Here is a 20,894-nt window from a genome sequence, read left to right on the forward strand (position 1 = left end):
TCGAGAGTAGGGTAGTTCAGGAGACCAGTCTCCGGGAGGACACAGGATCAAAGATTAAGGTCACTTAGACACGATCTGGAAGATGGGGGCGGGGGAGGGGGGTCGATAGCGGGCGGAAGGAGACCAGATGTTCAGCGACTAGGGAAGTCAAGCGAACGAGGCAGAAGTCCAGATGTGTAGGAGGACTCCTTCAACCGGGGAACATGGGTCCAGGTGTGGCCTCTGGGCGCGACCACTAGGGTCCAGATGTAAAAAGGAAGTTGGGGGGAAGTTGAGGGGAGTCGTGCTCAGTCGGAGGGGTTGGAGGGAAGGCCAGCTGTTATGAAGTGGCCTTGAGAGCAGATCAGGGAGACTAAGGAGTCATCCCGAGGGAGCTGTTACCCCAACCCTTTGCCTCCGCAGGGATCGGGCTTACCTGGAGCATTTGCATCTCAGCCATCTGCCTGTCACAGGTCCTGGCGGATTCCCCCGCGGACCTCCCCCCCGCCCCCCCGCAACCCCCTTCCGGGAGGGTGCGGCCTGAAAAAAGGGAGGCTGAGCCTGGTGGGACCCTAGGGAGGGGCTGGGGAATCTAGAGGAGGGAGTGTTGGCCCTATTAGTCGATAGCAACTCCCTGCCACCCCCAGGGAAATACCCCTTTCCACGAACTCATACTTTGCGGCTGTCTGTGTGCCCCCACGGAGAGGAGCTTCCCTGGCTTGGTTCGGCCAAGTCTCAACTAAAGTTCCACCGTGTGCGAGGAGCCTTCCTTAATCTACTAGTGCCTTCCTTCTGAGGCTACCTCCAGTGTATCCCGTGTCTATCTGGTTTGTTTGCCTCTTTGTCTTCCCCATCAGACTGTGAGCTCCTTAAGAGCAGGTTCTGCTTTTTACCTTGCTGTGTTCCCAGCGCTCGACACAGTGCCTGGAGCGTAGTAGGGTCTTAATGAATGCTAGTTGCCTAACCAATTGACTGAGTACTGCAGTGAAGATCTCCCTAGGCTAGGAGCCAGGAGAGAACTGGATTCTGATCAGGGTCCTGGCATTTATTAACCCTGTGATCTTGGGCAAAATTATTTCCCCTCTCTGGGCCTCAGTTTCCTCATCTGTAAAATGCTGAGATGGTACCAGCAAATGTCTAAGGTTCCTCTAGCCATGACAAAACATTTTAAAGTTTATTTCAGTTATTTTTATGACCATGATTGTCAAGAGAGTAAATCAAGAAAATTGGCCATTTACTAGCTGAACTGTGCCAGGGGGTGGGGAACCTGTGGCCTCCAGGCCACATGTTGCCTTCTAGGTCCTTGGGTGGGACCTTTTGATCCACTCCAAGTTTTACAGAAGGTGTCCTTTTGTTAAGGGACTTGTTCTGTGAAGTTTGTATTCAAAGGGCTGCACTTGAGGACCTAGAGGGCCCCATGTGGCCTGGAAGCCACAGTTCCCCACCTCTGGCTAGATCATCTGACTCCAGTGCCCTCTCTGTCCCCCCAGTGCTGTTTTTCAATACTTGCAAGGAACCGTGGTTTCATTGGTGTGGATCTTCCTGTTGGCTGGGCAGATAGGAACCCCTTCCCCATCCCCTCCCCTTCCCCCAAACTTTGATAGATGGCCATCATGACAGGCAGCTGTGGCTAAATAAATTCACCTGGAGTTCAGTTCTCTGGGGCTGAGTTTTCACACTTAGCTGAGCTGCCCTTAAAGGACAGACATCTAGTCTGTCATCAGGCCTGTTGACGAAGCCTTTCCTTGGTAGATCCTGGCCCATCTTGAGCTCCTCTGGCATAGCCTTTAAGATAATATATGTAAAGTGCTTTGCAAACCTTAAAAATGATCATGTTAGCTAGCATTTTTATAGCACTCTTAAGATTTGCAAAACATTTTGCATACGTTATTTCATTTAACTTTCACAACAACCCCATGCAAGAGGTTCTATTATTAATAGTCTCTAAAGTGCAGATGAGAAAACTGAGGCTGTGAGGCTGTAACTTACTCAGGGTTACAGAAATAGTAAGCATTTGAAGCAGAATTTTGATGTAGGCCTTCCTGACTCCAAGTTCAATGCTCTACTCACTAGTTGCCACACACACAAGCACTGTATGAGTCAGGGCAGGCACCATCTTAGTGGGTAGAGAACTTGATGGCTTCTAAGATCCCTTCCAACTGTAAATCTATGATCCTTTGAACTCAGGGGTCAAGCACATCTCCCACAGTCCTTGGAGGAGGACTATTATGGAGGCTTTAAAAACTGAACATGGTTAAATATTTTTCTTTGAGATGGGGAATTTTGGAGAATTTTACATAGTCCTTTGAAATCGTACAAGATTGAGGATGTGGATTCATCAGATCAGGGAATCATTGGGTTAAGGAATACAATTGAACTTTCCTCTGAGACCTATCATTTAATTGGGAATGTTGTCTGCTTTGTTAAAAAAAAAAAGGCCAGGATAAATGTTCCCCGTTCTATGTTTCTTTTGGAAACTAGGAACAAACAAACACATCTTATCTCTGGAACTACAATGATGTCTTCAATTCTCATTAGTGTGCAAGGCAATAGATGTTGGAAGGCCACCAAAATACCTTGACCATTTCCATTTCTCATAGGAACAGGGAAGAAAATAGCTCACAGAGAATCCAATTGGTATTCCAAAGGCCCTGGGTTCTTTCAACATCCACTAGAGATGAAAAACATTCGTCAAACCAAACCAAATAAAAAGTGTTTATGGGGGACTGGATGGTGTATCTTTCCCAGAACATAAACAGATTGCCAGCTGGTCACATTTTCTTTCTTTCTTTCTTTCTTTCTTTCTTTCTTTCTTTCTTTCTTTCTTTCTTTCTTTCTTTCTTTCTTTCTTTCCTTTTTTCTTTCTTTGTTACTTCCTTCCTTTCTTTCTTTTCTTCTTTCTTTCTTTCCTTCTTTTTCTTCCTTCTTTTCTTTCTTTCTTTTTCTTCCTTCCTTTCCTTCTTTCTTTCCCTTCCTTCCTTTCCTTATTTATCACTTTCCTTCTTTCTTTTTTCCTTTATTCCTTTCCTTCTCTCTTTTTTCTTCTTTCTTCCTTTCCTACTTCCTCTCTTTCTCTTCCCTTCTTCTTTCTCTCCTTCCCTCCCTCCTTTCCTTTCCCCTGAAACAAACTCACCAATATTGACTCCTAAACAACAATTGCTTTTAAGATACAGCTACAAATAGCCCATTTATAGAATATCAAGGTTATAGAATCATAGAATGTTAGATCTGAAAATGGACCTGAGAACACAGAATATTAAGACGTTGAATGTTAGAGCTAGAAGGAACTTTAGAACATAGAATGTTAGAACTATATATAAGAGTTGGAAGATCATCTTTTCTTCAACTGATCCTCCAAACAACTACAAATGAATATTCCTAAGACACAAGTCCGACCATATTTCTCCATTCTCAGAAACCTTCATTGGCTCTTCTCAAGGCTCTCGAATCAAATATAAAATGGTCTGGTTAACATTCAAAGCCCTTCATAACCTTCTTTCCCTCCTTTTCCAGTCTTATACTTTCCTCTCCCCCTCCACTCCCCCCCACCAACCTCTGCCCCATGTCCTCTGCCATCCAGTGACACAGGCCTTCTGTCTCCCAGCTATCTTTTTCTTCCAAATAAAGTACAAACTGGCTTTTAAAGCCATGAACAATCTGACTCCTCCTGACTACCTTTCAATAGATTTCATTTCACTCTACAAACACACATTCTGTATTTTAGCCAAACCGATCTACCAGCTGTCTCTTGAATCTGACATAGCATTTCCTGTCTCTGCTTTGTGTCCTTGCATAGGCTATCCCCATTGCCTGGGATGCCCTCCCTCCTATTCCTCCACCTCTTCAAATTCCTAGTTGACTTGTTCATCTGGAGTGCTATCTCTATGCTTTCTTCCTCCTTAAATTATCTTGTATTTGTTTACTTACTTGAATGTAACTCACACCATCCCTTTCTCTAGTAGAAGGAAGGTAAATTTCTGGAAGTCAAGGAATATTTCATTTGGTTTTTGTATCTCCAAGACCTAACCTTGCATGCAGTTTTAAAGTTGGAATGGTCCTTAGAATATAGGCTCTTAAAGCTGGAGGGGACCTTAGACATCATCTTGTTTCAAGGTTCTTAACATGTTTTGCGTCATGGACTTCTTTGACAGTCAAGCCACTCACATGGACCCCTTCTCAAAATAGTGTTTTTAAACACATAAAATAAAATATGAAGGATTATCAAAGAAACTAATTATGTGGAAATAGAACTATAAGAATATTTTTAAAAGAATAAGGCCATAGACCTCAGAATCCCCGATTCTAGTCTAATCCTTTTGTTTTATAGTCAATTAATTTATAGTCAATTATAGCCAATTAGTCAACTAGCACTTAAATGCTTACTATAGGATAGGCACTGTGCTGAGCACCGGGAATACAAATACAAGCAGAAAGGAAGTCAGTCCTTGACGTCAAGAAGAAGCTGGAAAGGGAAGGGGACAAAGGCAAGGTCTGGGACATGGAACACTTCTTAGGGAGGACCAGCTTGTGAAGGGTGGGAGGAGGGGACTCCATACAAGTCTAAGTCTAATAATAATACCTCTTGTTGCTGCAGCCCTTTATAGTTTCCAAAGCGCCTCCATTCTCTCGTTTGATCCTCTTGAAAGTCCTATGGAGAAGGCAAAGTATTATTATTCTATTTTTAATAGATTATGAAAGCTCAGAAAAGTTGACATCTAAGATAACATAACTAATATGAAGCAAACACAATTGTTTTCCTATTTTTCAGGGTGGAGGGATCAGCAAACATTTCCTGGGTAAAGCATGATTTTAGCCAGGTCTTGAAAATGGGTAAGGTTTCAACAAGTAGTTTATACTGGAAAGGAAGAGTTTTGCAGATTTGGGGAATAGAATAAACATATCTAAAGGCAGGATGGTAAAAGATCTACCTTCTAACAGACATTAGCGTTCTGACTCCCAGTTCCTGGAAGGGACAAGCGAGGCATAGAAACAAGGATAAAGGAGTATCTAAAAACAAATGTAGCCAATTTCACAACTTTGTAGAGAGATGGTTGGGCTGGGTCAACATCCATCCATCCATCCATCCATCTGCTGTAAATTTATTATCTACCACATTCAAGGCAATATATTCAGTGCTATAGCATAGGCTCCCTGTCCTCAAGGTTCTTATATCCTAATAAGGGTTGAAGTAGGTTATCACTTACTGGTGGGATTTGAGGGGCACTAGAAAGTTGCCCCCTCAAAATATTCATCCTATCCATGCCTAAAATTCTAACCATAGAATTTCATTTTGGGGGGGATTAAATATTGCCTTATCTCTGTGGTCCTGCTTATTAAAATATAGTTATTCCTTTAAGTATAACATAGCAAGTCACAAAATCTGGTTGGACCCCTACAGGATCACACAAAAAAGGCAGAGTTTGAGGATCAAACTTTGCTCTTTCTCAGTTGCTTTGGTTCTTCAGTGCTTAGACACTTCCATTTTGTGCCAGTCCACATGGACTTTTCATATGCCCGCCTACACTGACAACCAGTGGTAGAGTGCTAGCTAGACCTTTAGTCAAAATACTTGAGAGTCAGAAGACCTGAGTTCAGGTTCTGGTTTTGATACTTATTTGCTATGGGACCTGGTACAAATCACTTCAGCTCTCTGAGCTTCAGTTTCCCCATCTATAAAATGGGAATAACGAGAACTGTCTGTACTACCCACTTCATAGGGCTGTTGTGAGGAAAGCCCTTTGTAAATGTTAAAACTATAGAAATGTGAATTCTGTTTATTAGGGGATGTCCTAAGAGTTTCATTGCCTCTGCTGAGTCAATTTGAGGCCCTATGGGAATCGGTTTCTATTCTCTAAGCCATCCCTTCTCTGAGCTCTTTGATGGTCTCCTGCTTTACTCCCCTCTATTTTAAGGACCCCCAAAATTAAGTTGAGAAATTCAACATGAGTTTTTGGTACTTTCCAAAATTAAACTATTTCCTCTGGTAAATTTCCTCCCACTCTCCCCCTCCCCATAAACTTAGTAAACCAAAAACAGGATGTGGCTTATAAAGAGATTTAAGATGTCATTGTGGCTATAGTGAGCTCTGATAAGTGAGCACCTCTCTGTTCTATGCTAGGCGGGGCACCTATTGAGGAGGAGTGGAAAGAATCTCATGGTCTACATTCTATGAGAAACCTTTGTATGTGAGGGAAATGCTAGATTTGGGAGCAAACTCAGAGCTGAAATGGGCATCAGAAATCAGACAATCATCGATTTAGAGCTGGAAGGCATCATAGAGGGGATCGATTCCAGTACACTCATTTTATAGGTGAGAAAACTGAGACTGAGAATAAGTGACTTATTCAAGGTCACACTGTTCAAAAACAGAAGAATGGAGACTTGGATCCATGTGATTTGACTCTAATTCCAGGGCCCTTTTCATTCCACTCTGCTCCCTCATCCAGTCCATCCTCACATTCAATGCAGGCATTGCCCTTGTAGCATTCCTGACAATCAAGTGCCCGTGTGGATACTTCCAGAAGTTATTACTTCACATGGCGGGCTGTTTCCTTGTTGGATAATTTGGGAAGTTGTCCAATTTGTCTCCAAGCACATTCTTTTTTTTTTTTTTTGCCTTCATAGCTTTGTTCATGTCATTCTTCATACCTAGAATGCCTTCTCCCACCTCCATCTCTTGAAATCTAACCTACCCTTCAAGGCTCAATTCAAATATTATCTCCCCTAGGAAATCTTTCCCGAACTTTATTCATCACCTCCCTTCCCAATCCAGTCAGAACTTCTTTCTCTTTCTTTTGCTTATTTGTAGTGCCTCCTATGCATACATTAAAACCTACTTTATACTGGAGTTATTTACATCCATGTCTTTATCCCTGTTACTAAATTGATTGAGAGCTGGGAGCATGTCTTAATCACTTCAGGATTCCCTTTAGTTCTTAGGAAAGGACTGTGCATGCAACAGCCTAAGCACTGAACACATGTTTGGTGAATGAATATAACCTTGAGATAAAATCTGCCCAGAGACATGAATGTTGGGGAGCTGACATTACCCACTCAAAAGCTTGCTCTGGACTTAGGCTTTAGAAATCTCTGCAAGATATATAGAAGGCTTTCCTTTGGAGTCCACTCTTTTGGGCTAGTCTTTTTGTGAAAATAGCAAGAAAATAGACACATAGAACCTAGATCCATAGAGTCTGAGAATATTGCAGAGAAAGGCATTCTTTGCCCTTCAGGATTTATTTTAAGGTTCATACTAGCACGTAATGAAATAGTCTCATACATAGTAGGCACTTACTAAATGCTTTTCAATTAATTAAAAACCACTGTGACAAGCTCTAGGGAAATCAGAAGGACCACACATACTTAAGAGTCCCAAAATGTCTGGCTGATTCATTTAGCAGTATCTATAGTACTTTAAGGTTCCCAAGACTGGCAAGTGAAGTACATAGTGCAAGTATTTATTATTATGCCTATTTCACAGAGGAAGAAACTGTGTTTAAGTGACTGCCTGTGGCCACATAGCAAATGTCAGAGGATAGAATTTGAACCCAGCCGTCTTCTGATGTGAAGTCTAACATGCTTTCCCCTACACCATCATAGTAACTCTTGGTAGCCTACTGCATTTCCTGGAAAGGCTTATGGATGTGATCAGCTCTTCTCCATATTGGTTGGCTGAATGATCCTGGCTCAGAAATCACTTAATTTAAATGCATTCCTTTCTACTTGGGGTATTATGACATCTCGTATAGTGAGTATTCTATCTAAAAACCAAAAATATATCATGAAGTCAAGACAGATCTCCATGGACAGCTTCCTACAGAAACTGGAATCCTTTTTTGAAGTCAGAAGTACATTATGGTATCATCAGTGGTTGGTTTTGCTTTGATTTTTGCAAAGGAAAGCATCACATACAAACTTCCAGTAGTAGTCCTAAAACTTCCTATTGGAGACAAACATGGAAAGGGCCTGAAATAAAGCATAGGAACATTGGTGTTACCCTCTGAAGACAATAGGAATGGTCTGGGCAATAAATCAATCAATAAACATTTATTAAGTGACTGCTATGTGCCAGGCATTGTGTTCAGGATGGACTGTTCTCTCCTCCGATGGTTGAGAATGAATAAATCCATTGATGGGAATCAGAAACACACATGTTCAAATGTGGTCACAAAAAATCCACATACAAATTTGTGTATACATACGTATAGATGTACACTTAATACACATCTAGAGAGAGGCTGTCCCTCTCTTTCTGAGTAACAAGGTCTGTACTAGGAGTAGCTGGTGGAAGCTTCTGGCTCTGCTGTTCTCCCTCCCTTTTAGAAAACTTAAAAATGAAGCCTCCCAAGGGAATTTGCACGAACGTATCCAACCGCCCACAGGAAGATGGAGAGATGGAAGGAAAAATGTAAAGAGAGTAGGACTGCCTTTCTAAACCTCCAAAGACTTGGTAGGAAGGGCCGATATGAATGAGAAGCACACGTTCTGGCTAGCAGGAGAAGGAGGCATTAAATAATTATGGACTCCCCAACGCTCAAAACAAAAACCTGGTTGAGTAGACCAAGAAAGAAATTTTCCTACATTGACCCAAAAAGACCCTTTTGTAGGAAGTGAAGCTGTGGGAGCCATGAGTAAAACAGGCCATGGTCTAAATAGTCTGAAGGCACGTAATGCCCCAGAGGTGGGAAAGAGATGTCACACTGTTGACTTCAGCTGAAGAGATCAAAGACATGTGGAGCAGCCAAACAGCAGTAAAGAAAGTGAGAGTGGAGGGAAGGAAGCACCCCTGGGACCAGACATATTTCTGCTGCCCCCATTCTGGTGGCAAAGCCCAAATAGGAGGAGAGTTATTCATGAAAGGAGAGTGAAAGGAGAGTGCAGGAGAATGGTGGAAGAGGGAACCCAGCCTTCCCTCTTACTGGGGCCCACCCGGGGTAGAACTGTAGGTCACAGGTATTATCTAGGTTATCAGAACAATGTGACCCATTGGAGACGGTGGGGTGGTGTTCTTGAGATTTTTCTATCAGCTCATAAATGAGTCCTTTGTGTGTGCTTAATTGTGTAAATAAAATTGTTCTGTTCTGAGTTCTTGTAAGCCTGAACTTGAATGATTATGTTGTGACCATGGGGGAAATGTCAACTTTCGCAGTCCTCTGGACCCACTTGTGTTGGAACCAATGAGTTAGATAAGCAAGAGGTCTCCAAAGTGCACATGGTCCCTTCATGTCAGAAGGGATTCTTTGCCACAAAGGTCTCACACAAGCACACATGCAACCATGTGCAACAAGTATGTGCATGCAAATACACACATGCTCACTATACGTTTGGAATACACATGTAAACATGCTTACATATCCATGCACATACAATGTAGATGCAGTATGGTACAGTTGAAAGGACATCAGGTATTGAGTCAGATATTTTATCACGCGCAAATATGCGTAACTCTTTCCACATACTGGAATGCTCACACATGTAGGATATATATAATGCCCCTACATACCATGTAATATCTATGCATGTACACAATCCATGTTATGCACCATGAGCCAATACATGCATGTACACATGTGCACACATGTATGCAGGCACCCAGTCTATTCATAAGCATCCATACCCAGAATGCACAGCACATGTGTGCCCCCACACATCCACTCCCCATGTGCGTATGCGCAGAGGCCCCCGCACAGTGCATAACTCTGTGCATGCACGCACATACATAAGCACACATAAATACACACTCAGAGCCTACAGTGCAGCAAAAACTGGGCTTGGACTCCAAGCAGTTTCCCCTGGAGTATTTGCCAGCACTTTAGCTGATGGTTTCCTGGAAATTACTGGGCAGCTGCCGGGTCCTATTCTATCAGGTTCAGGAAGACAACTCAGCACTTTTGCTTTTCAAAGTCTGGGACTCATAAAAGTAGCAGCTTGGCCTCATATTTTCCACTCTAATGATGTCTGGCTCCCCCTCCCCGCACCACAAACTCCCTGGAAGGGTTCTCGCAGAGCGCCCTCTGCCGGGGCCTCAGTCTCTGACCACTGGGAATCTCCCCAGTGGAAGAGAGAGGAAGAAGGGCCCCCAGGGAGACACTGGGGAGAGTGAAAGCTAGTGCTCAGAACTGCAAGGGACCTTGGAGACATCTAGACCAACTTTTTCTGGTTGGAAGGGAGGAAAGTGAGGTTGGTGAATGTGAGGCGCATTCTGAGGCTCACAGCCACATTGCTGGCAGTCAGAACTAGCAGGCCTCCCAGTTCGCAGGCCAGTGAGTTTTTACATTGTGCCATGTACTGCTTTTCGTATTGCAAATGAATGGGACATCTTATTTACAACCACCTTATGGTGAATAGCTTTGTGAAATGAATAATGCTTTCACATACTAAGAATTACCCCAGTTTGTACTGTTAGGCTGTATTTTTTTTTTTTTTTTGCATATTGGAGTTTCCTTATGGGCTTCTTGTGTGTGTGTGTGTGTGTGTGTGTGTGCGCGCGCGCGCGCCCTTTACAGTCAGAGACCCCTTTACATTTTATAAACTACTTTCATTTTGTTTCCCTCACTGGAGTAGCTGGTGGAAGGACACAGGGCAGTCATTATGATCTCTGATTTATAGGTGAGGAAGCCCAAGCCAAGAGGGGGAAGTTATTTACCCATTGTCACAAAGGAACTTAATGAAATAGTAGGCCTTGAACCCAGTTTTCCTAATTGGTCAGTGCTATCTTTACTATGCCACATACTTTATTATTATTTTATGTGTGTATTAAAAGTACTAGAAATGCTTAATCTGGAGAAGAGAAGACTTGAGGAGGATGTGCTGGGAACGAGAGCTGTCTTCAAGCGTTGAAGAGTGTTCTTTGGAAAAGGGAATAGATTTTTTTTTTTTGGTTGCCTGCAGAGGGTGGAACTACGAACCAAGGAGGGGAGTTACAAAGAGGTAGATTTAGATATGATGCAAGGCAATTAGATTAGACTGGACTGCTTTAGGAGGTACTAAGTTCCTTGTCACTGGCAATATAGAGGTGGAGCCTCAAAGACCATTGGTCAGGGCTACTGTAGAAGGGTATGGGTTGGACTAGTTGACTTCTGAAGTCCCTTTCAGATATGATATTTTGTGATTCTCCAATGACTAAATAGCTTTACACAGGTAAAGCAATGTACTTGCTGGTCATGGACATCAATATTCAACCAAAGATCTTATGCTTTTTCATAGCGTCATACATATAGTACCAAAAGGAACCTCAGAGGCTGTCTAACCCAAACCCTTCATTATATGGATGAGGAGACTGAGGTCCAGAGTGGTTAATTGACTTGCTCTAAGTCACACAGATGACTATGGTCCTAGAATCAATATTCAAACCCAGGTCCTCAGGACTCCAAATTCACAAAATACTGCTTTCCTTTAGCAAGGCTGTGAATTATAAAACAGATTTTCTAGGAACCTATAAAGGAAATGGATCAGCTCGTTTGCTGAGTTCTTGCCCAGAACCATTATCCGTAGAAGTACCCAGACCTACCATGCTCACTTTTAACCCAGCTCATCTCTTTCCTCTCTGTCCTTTTTATGCTCATTCCTCTACACGTTATTTTCCTTTATTAGAAATCCTTGAAAGCAGAGACTTTCTTTCCTTTTGCTTGTATTTGCATTCTTAACACAGTACCCAGCACATGGTAATCACTTAGTTGCTTTGTCTACACATTAATTTTATCTTGGCCACAGGGGACCTGCAGTCATGCAGGAAGGGAGATTACTACCACAGTCCAATCAAGACACATAGGGTTGAGACATGGCACCTAAATTTGGAGGACATGTGTGCAGATTCTGGTTCACTTGTGTGATCTCATCTTCCCCTCTATGGTTCCCTATTTCCTTATACACCTTTTGGGGTGCATGGGGTATTCAAGGAGGACTAGCACCTCTGGTGTGAGGGCTTGCTGAACCCCTTTCAGGGCTGCTCACCCACCTTTGGTGTCCACCTGCCACCCAACTCTGATCTGTGGCTTCAAGAAGCTGTAGCATGAACAGCGCACACAACTTTCTGTCAGATGGGCTAAACCAGGTTGAGAGTAACTGACAGGCCTCAAACCCATTGGTGAGTTGGGGGTGGGGTGTCTATCCCAAGCATGTGAAGACTTCTCTCAGCAGAATGGGCAGATGGGAACAATTTGTTCCAATGTCCATGAAGGTAGCTGAAGCAGGCACTGCAGGATGCCTAGAGGTTGGTCAAACATCGAAGGTGCCAAAGTCATCCACTACAACCCCGGGGCATTGCCAGTCATCTTAACATTTGTCCGGCCACTGGACTTTGATGACTCAGAAAGAGAGAGTGAGGCTGATGACTTTGTTCAACTCTTTCTCACTTAAATCCAATTGATGAGCAAGTCAAGATATCACCCTATGATGTCATTAGTCCTCTTCAAGAATGAAGGACAAACAAGAACAACATTTCCTTCTCTGTAAAGTGTGATCAGAGTTAATGAGGCTAGACTAGTTATGTTTGAAATCCCTTCCATTTCTAAATCCTATGATCTTTAGGGTACCTTCCATGCTTTTCTCCTTCCTGGGGATTCTCTACCTTGATCCTAGCCAAGAGATTAGCATTCAGAAGCAATCTTCCCTTGAGAAAGTCAGAGCAAGAGATGGTTTCTAAAGTCCCTCTTGGTTCTAACATCTTATATGGTTCTTTAATTCTCATAGTTGAGGGACAAGGGGAAAGGAAGAGGGGACAGGGCCGAGTCAGAGGCTGTCTACTTTTGATGATTTCCTGTGTTCCCCTCTGGCCTGAAATCATTTCCCCAGGGGCCAAAGTTGATTCTGCCTCATGGGGAGGAAAGAGTGTCACAGAGCTTGGCAAAGTTTGGAGAATATTGAGTCTAGGGCCACCCAGGACAGGCAGCCTCTGTCGTCTTTCCCCAGTGCCTGAGGGCTGTCTGAGAGTTTGTACGCGTTCCAGTGAACTAAACATGCTTTCACATTTTTGTTACTGAGGAATATATGTGCGTGTGTGTATGTGTATGTATATGTGTGTGTGAGTGTGTATATGTATATGTGAAGAAAAACCAGACTTTGGAGCTCATCCATACCGGGGATGGGCCTCTTTGTCTCTCTTCAGGCAAACAATTATTCTGGTGGGTTTAGGGGGTATTTGTGTATGGGAGGGGAGGGGTTGTGGATCCAGAAAGAGAGCAGGATCTGATAACAAGCTTCCTGAAAGGAAAAAGGGTGTAGCAGAATATATTATTGTAATTATAGTTCTACTTTAAAAAATAAAATTTTTATTGATGTCTTTTTTTAATCACCATAATTTCCCCCAATATCCCTCCCCTTCTACCTCCCAGAAAGCCATTCAATATAACAAATAATATTTTTAAAGAAAAGAAAAAGGAAGGAGATTTTGGTTCAGTATAAGGAAAAACATTTTCTTTGTTTGATTTTTCAATTTTTGTTTTGATGATTTTTGCCGTGACTTCAAATTCATTTCTAAATATACACCTTTTCCCCTAACCTAGAGATCTCTGCATTATAACAAAGATTAAAAAGCAAAGAGAATGAAATCTATCAATTTTTCAACTATGTCTGATAGTTTTCGCAATACTTCACACCTATTGTTTTCCACCTTTGCATGAAGTCAACAAGCATTATTATGTGCCAGACATTGTGCTAAATTCTAGGATTACAAAGCAAGGCAAAAGAGAGTCCCTGCTCTCAAGGTATCCACAAGGAGACCATATGCAAACACCCATGTACAAACAAGCTGTATAAGATAAATTCGAGATAATCAGTAGAGGAAAGGCACCGGCATTGAGGGGGACTGGGGAAGACTATTTGTAGAAAGTGGGATTTTAGTTGGGACTTGAAGGAGAGGAAGAGGGAGAGAGTTCCAGATATGGAGGACAGTCCGTGGGGAGATGGAGAATATTGTTCAAAGAGTGGCGAAGAGGCCACTGTCACTATCACAGGGAGAGTGGAGGAATCTGGAAAGGTAGGAGTGGGACAGGTTATGAAGGGCTTTGAATGCCAAATGGAGGATTTTATATTTGAAGTGGGAGGTGGCAGGGCCATTATTTGACTAGGGAAAGTTGAAATGGAAATTTCCCTATTGAAATAGGGAAAGGCATGGTCAGAACTGTGCTTTAGGGAGGCTAATTTGACAGCTGAGTGAAGGATGAACTGGAATGGGGAGAAATTTGAGGTGGGCATATCAACTAGAAGCTTACTGCAAGAATCCAGGTATGACATGAGGAGTCCTGCACCAAGGTAGTAGCAGTGTCAGAGGAGAGAAGGCTGTGTACAGGAGAGATATCACAGAGGTAGAATCAACAGGACTTGGTAACAGATTAGAGAGGAGGGGTAGGACAGAGTGAGGAGTTATGGATGACATCTAGGCTGTGAGCCTGGGTTATCAGGAGGGTGGCGGTGCCTTTGACAAGAATAGGAAAGTTAAAAAGGGGGTTGGAGTTTGTGGGGAGGGAAACATCAGTTTAGTTTTGGATACGTTAAGTTTAAGATGTTTATGGGGAATTAGTTTGAGATGTCCAAAAGGCAATTGGAGTTGTGAGTCTGGAGATCAGGAGAGAGATTGGGCCTGGATAAATAGATCCAAGAACCAACTAGATAAACATGATAATGGAATTCATGGAAACTGATGAGATTGCCTGGTGAAAGAGTATGACAAAGGAGAAGAGGAAAAGGCCCAGGATGGAGCCTTAAGGGACATCCATTATTAGTGTGTGTGTGACCCTGATGAAGATCCAGCCAGCAAAGCTGAGAAGTGGTCAGATAGGTAAAAGGAGAATCAAGAGAGAGCAGGGTCATGGAAACCTAGAAAGAAAAAAAGTATCAAGGAGAAAAGGGTGATTGACAATGTCAAAGGCTGCAGAGAGGTCAAGAAGGGTGTGGATTAAGAAAAGGTCATTAGATATGGCCTTATTTATTTTTTGTTGTTGTAAATAAATAAGAGAAATACTCCCACATTGATTTCTATTGGGCCATTTCTTTGCCTCTTGGAGTACAAGTGGAATTGCAAGTGTGAGTGTAAGTGGAATTCACCAAAAAAATTCACCAAATGTTGTGAAAAATATATTTATAGAGTAAAATAAAATCTTATCTTTGTGAATATTTTACATAATTTTACAAACTTATTTTTTATTTTTCTGTTTTCAGCATTTATAGTTTTGTTGTCATGATAATATAGCTTGTTTGCATCCTTACTGATAAAATATCTGAGAAATTTCTCATGAACAGATTTTAGAACAAACAAGAAATACCTCATCAGACTCATCCAATGATGAACTTTCAGATAGTGAACTTGTTGACACGAATGATACAATTTCAATATGTGAAACAGAGAAAGAGTATCCCTTATCTGATTCCAGACTCCACTGAGTCTATCGGTGAAGTTCCTTCTACAGCTAACAATTTAAAAAGCCATAAGCAATGAATGCACTTTCTTTTTGGATTAGAGTTCACGACAAGGCATGGAGAGCTTCAACGTTTGAAAGTCCACTATGAGTGTGGCTGCTTCTCGGTCGCTGTGAGGGCACTTGCAACAGCTAAATATTCATTGCTATACTTCCCTCTGGACTCATAACATAGTCTATAACCCAGGTCATCAAGAAAAGTCCCATTTCTTCTTTTTGCACTTTATTTAGTGAGCTAATGCTTAGAAATATTCAGAGATGTACAAGTACTGAGGGCCAACACGTAACAGGCAATGCTAACTGGTCTGTTACATGAAATTAATTAGAAAAGTGCATTAGTCTTACTGTTACCCATGGCATTATCAGTAGAAAAAAAATCTCCCAATTAAAAGCACGTAGAATAGCTCCTGGGGGTCCTTTGTTCAATAAAATTATGTAATGTTATTATGCTGTACATACTGTTATATATAATATATTATAATGATGTTTTATGTTCTATATAGCATTATGCATAATATATATTATGGTTGATGAGCGATTTCAGCCTTGGAAGGCAATTTATTTAACATATGTCAATTAAGCAGACAAATGGAGCCTCAAATTTTGGTTGGCAGTAGGCATTGAAAATAAACACACGTTCAATGGATTCCCTTATTTGAGAAAAGATGCTACTAGGAGCAATGATACCAGTGTACCTACAGATATAGTGCTGAAGCTCATGAAATCACTGTTCAACCTGTTGTTGAAATGAAATCACTGTTCAACTGTTCAACCTATCGTTCAGCCATTTTTTCAGTTGTGTCCGACTCTTTGTGACCCCATTTGGGGTTTTCTTGGTAAAGATACTGGAGTGGTTTGCCATTTCCTTCTCTAGCTCATTTTACAGATGAGGAAACCGAGGCAAATAGGGTTAGGTGACTTGCCCAGGGTCACCCAGCTAGTAAGTGTCTGAGGCCAGATTTGAACTCAGGAAGATGAGTCTTCATGACTCCAGACCTGGCATTCTATCCAATGCCCCATCTAGCTGTCCCATAATATAACCTGTGACAATTATTTTGTATCCCTTGATCTTTCTTTGAGACTTGCAGAGCAAAGGTGCAGAATAGTTGGGACTATTCATCAGAACCACAGAGAACCTCTAGATGTAACCAAAGCATCAGGGCCACTGCATGAAAATCTGGTTTTAAAATTGACAGAGAAGCGTACAGTGACTTCATACCGGTGTAAGAGATCCAAATCCATAACTATTATGAGTTCCCTCCTTCCAGATGTCCAGATTCCAGCCAAGAACAACCCAAAGCAAAAGCTGGATACTATCCTACTTTACGATAAAAGTAAGGTTAAGAATTGATGTTCTTGACCAAATGACAAGGTGTAACTCAGTTAAAGAGGCAAGTAGGAGATGGCCTATACATTTTCCTACAGTGTTCTAGATATGGCCCTCATCAACAGCTGGGTCATGTATTGAGAAGTTTGTAATTCAAACAGCTGTTGAGAATGCACCCAAGAGGGAAGTGAGGAGCCTTCTGGAGATTGTCTAACCAGCAAATCAAAGGCTAGAGTAGCCATGTTTGAAGTCAAGGATGATTTCCACTCAAAATGAGGCTTACTTGTGATGCTACAAACAGGACGGGACTATCATTTGCAAAAGGCCCACTTGTAGCAAATGCAGGGTGAAAAAGTGTGCAACATGTAATTCCCAAATAAGCAATTACAAGGAAATATATTTGCTAGTAAATACTCTTATTTGTGCAAATGCACTGTAAGCACAAATAACTATAGGCAGATATTATCATTTTACTATGAAATAAATACTTTTATCCTACTATCTCTATTTTCTTTGCCTTATGCATAAAAAATGCAGCCTATTAACATGGCTTGAGTCTTTGAAGTATTCTTAAATTCCAGTCTTTCTAGAGCTATGAGATCATCAGTAACTCTGAAAAAAGTAGTTAAAATTGAGTGGTGAGGTCAGAAGCCAGGCTGTAGAGACTTAAGAGAGTGAGAGGAGAGGAAGTGAAGGTACCAAGTGTTTAACCACAAAAGGGGGGACAATATGTGATGAAAGCTAGTGGGGATGGGCAGATTGAGTGAGGGTTTTTGGTGGATGGCATATAGGCAGCCAGTAGAGAGGAAGAGATTGAAGACAAGTGAGTGGGGATGACAAGGGTGCCAATCTGTTGGAGAAGATGGGACGGAATGGGATCATTTTTGCATGTAGAAGGGTTTGCCTTGGAAAGGAGAAGGGTCACTTGGGTGAAGGAGGATTTGGTTGCATTAGGCATCTGAATGATGTGAGATGAGGAGGCGGGATGAAGAGAGAGCATTCTACAAATTTTTTCAGTGAAATATGAAACTTAATTCTCAGTTGCTAGGGTGGGAGGACGCTTAAAGGGAGATGAGAAGGTCTAGGCTGATGGGACCAAGTTTGATGTGAACTTGGTTAGGCTATTTACCCTCTCTGGACCTCAGTTTCCCCTTCTGTTAATGAGGGTATTGAACTAGATGAAGTCTAAGGTCCCTTTAAGCTCCAAATACTGGGAGCCTAGTCCTATAAAACAATTTTCCTGGGCTCTTGTGCACATTCATGTTTACACTGGTGCTGAGAGTTAAATGGGTCTTCAGGATTACCATCATCATTCTTGGACTTATCTGGAGCTGAGCTGTCAGTGTTCTTTCCCCATAAGATGTGGGAGTTACTCCATGTCCATGTTTTCCAGGGAAGTTGTGGTTGCTCCTCAGATTTGGATCCAAGGCTAATATTCAGTAGAAACTTAAAACTTATTCCCTTAGAGTTGGGCCTAGGGGTCCTGGAAATGAACTAGCAGTAGAGAAAGGAGAAGGCCTCTCAAGCTAGGGAAAGTTCCAGAACAAAATTACCACGGTGAGAGGGAGGAAACTTTCTAAAATATGATCATAAATTACAGATAGAGGAAACTCCAGGAGGTGTTTTTTTTTTCTTTTTGGCTAGGAAAAAAAAAATCTTGTCCTGGCAGATTTCCATGTGTGAGTCAAAGAGGAGATCGAGAACATGTTTCACCAATAGATAGTCACTGCCCAAGCCTGGCCAGCTGGCTTCAGTCCAGGTCTCTTTGACACGCTTAGTAACTGAAATCTCTAATGAAAATGCAGAGGAATGTCCCCTTCCTTTCCTCAGCCTTTCTGATAGATGACAAAATTCACACCATTAACTCCTTCACACCACTCTCAATAACAAATGAGCTGTACAAATGAACCAGGTCGCTACATGTGTGTGTATATGTGTGTGAGCCCCTATATTTGTGTGTTTGTGTCTCTGTACATATGTCTATCTGTATGTTGCTGTGTGTCTGTCTATGTGTTTGTGTCTGTAGTTATGAGTGGTGGCGTGGTGTGGCGTGGCGTGGCGTGGCGTGGCGTGGCATGATGGTGTGGCAAGAGTGGTAGACTTGAACTGCAAGACCTAGATCTTGGCTCCATTGCTTACCAGTTCTGTGATTATAGACAAGACACAGTCCTTAGGACTCAGTTTCTTTTTCTCTAAAACGCAAGGATTAATTAGATGGTCTGATTATTAAGGGTAAGGCTATAGGCGGGGGCTCGTGAGGGATTTGAGAATGTAGACTCACAGATTGCCTCTGAACTCAAGGTTAGTAGCAGCCCACAGTGGGATCTCACCCATGAGTGTGAATTGAGAGGACAACCCTTGGGGAGGGGGAAGGAAACAAACATTTATCAAAAAACCTACTACGTACCAGGCACCAAGCACTTTATAAATGTATCTCATTTTATCCCAACAACAATCCTGGGAGGTAGGTACTATTATTATCCCCATTTTACAGTTGAAGAAACTGAGGTACAGAGAGGGTGAGTGATTTACCCAGGATTATGCAACTAGTAAGTGTCTGAGGCTGTATTTGAACTCAGGTCTTCCTAACTCCGGGTCCAGTTCTTAACCACTTGGGCACCTAGCTGCTTCCTTGGAGAATATGCTAAGTGTATATACTTGTATATAAGTCTTTGTATCTCCATGACTATTACTACACCTGGCATCCAGCAGGTGCTTAATTAATGCTTTTTGATTGATTGGCAGTTCTCTAATGAGTATTTCCGTGTGTGGGTGTTGCTAAGTCAATCTCTATTGACTTAGTCCCTGCTTTGAGCCTCCCTTTTTATATTTGTCCTACCTCTCTTACAGGGCTTTGCGGGGGAATACAATGAAGCCTTAAAGTGTCTAGAAATAATAAAAGGCTATACAGATGGGAAGCAGTTACCAGCCAACTGCCTCTCCCCTCACCTGTCCCTCTAAGTCTCCCTCAGTCAGAAATACCGCTCAGGCCCTTGTGTCTGGGCTGTTACCTGGAGACAAGAGAAGCCAACATGAGAAGTCTAATCTGTGGAAATGGAGGTAGCTGGGTGGGGCCATGGAAAGCACCCTGCTTCCAGAGGTCCCAGAGCTTGCTTAAGGGAAGACAGTAGGGTCCTGCCTATGGAATTTTGCTGCCCTGGGACTCACAAGACATGGTGATTGCTGCGTGACATTGGGCAAGCCACTACCACTCTCTGGGCCTGAATTTCTGCTCTTGTCGAATACCTGGATGACCTCTAATTGCCTTCCATTTCTAGTTTTTGATGCTCTAACATTCTATCCTGCAGGGTGTTGGCTTTTGGGTTTGTTAGTTTTTTTTAGGTGGAGGGGCTCCTCAGTGACACAGGCACAGTGCCTGTAGAGAGTAGACACTCAGATGCTTGTCAACTGAGTGTTTGATTGATATTTCCTAAGGTCACTTCTAGCGTCAAAATTTTATGTTCCAAATTCCAGTTTTCATCCTGCCAATACTTCCTTAGCCACCCTGCCTGGGTTTCTCTATCTTAAAATAATAGTAAAACATAACACCAGAAAAGAGAACACAGTGTGTGTTTAGTTCTCTTGTCTGTTTTCTCTTTTTGACTCTGGAGCCACTGGAGGGCAGAAAGAGCACAAAAGGTCACAGTTTGTTTTCTTTTTATCTTGGGAAATGGGGCTTTATGGTTTGGGAATCTATGTTCAGCTGCCTGCTACCTATCCTCCTTCTCCTCTTCCTCTTCCTCATTCCCCTCCCCCTCCCCTTTTTTATATGGCTGTCAGGCCATTCAGCAACCAAAAAATAATTTAGTGTCTGGGATCTCAGGAGGAAGATCACAGAATCTCAAAGTTTAATGGGATCTGAGAGGTTAGCTAGTCTAACCTCTTACCCAGTGCAGGAATAAAATCTACAGTATCCCTAACAGGTGGTCATTTTGCCTTTGTTCAAACATATCCAGTGACAGGGAGCTCATTGGATATAAAGGCAGCCCACTTCATTTTGGGACAGTTCTTTTCTGTTTGAACCTAGATCTCCCTCCTTGTCAATTCCACCTCTCCCCACCCCCTTTCCCCTAGACATGACTTAACACATTGCCTGGTACACAGAAGGCACTTAATAAATGTTTATTGACTGACATAGAATAGCCCTGACACTTCTTTGAGAGAGAATTTCACCA

This window comes from Trichosurus vulpecula, chromosome 3, assembly GCF_011100635.1.
Source record: "Trichosurus vulpecula isolate mTriVul1 chromosome 3, mTriVul1.pri, whole genome shotgun sequence".
Lineage (NCBI taxonomy): Eukaryota > Metazoa > Chordata > Mammalia > Diprotodontia > Phalangeridae > Trichosurus > Trichosurus vulpecula.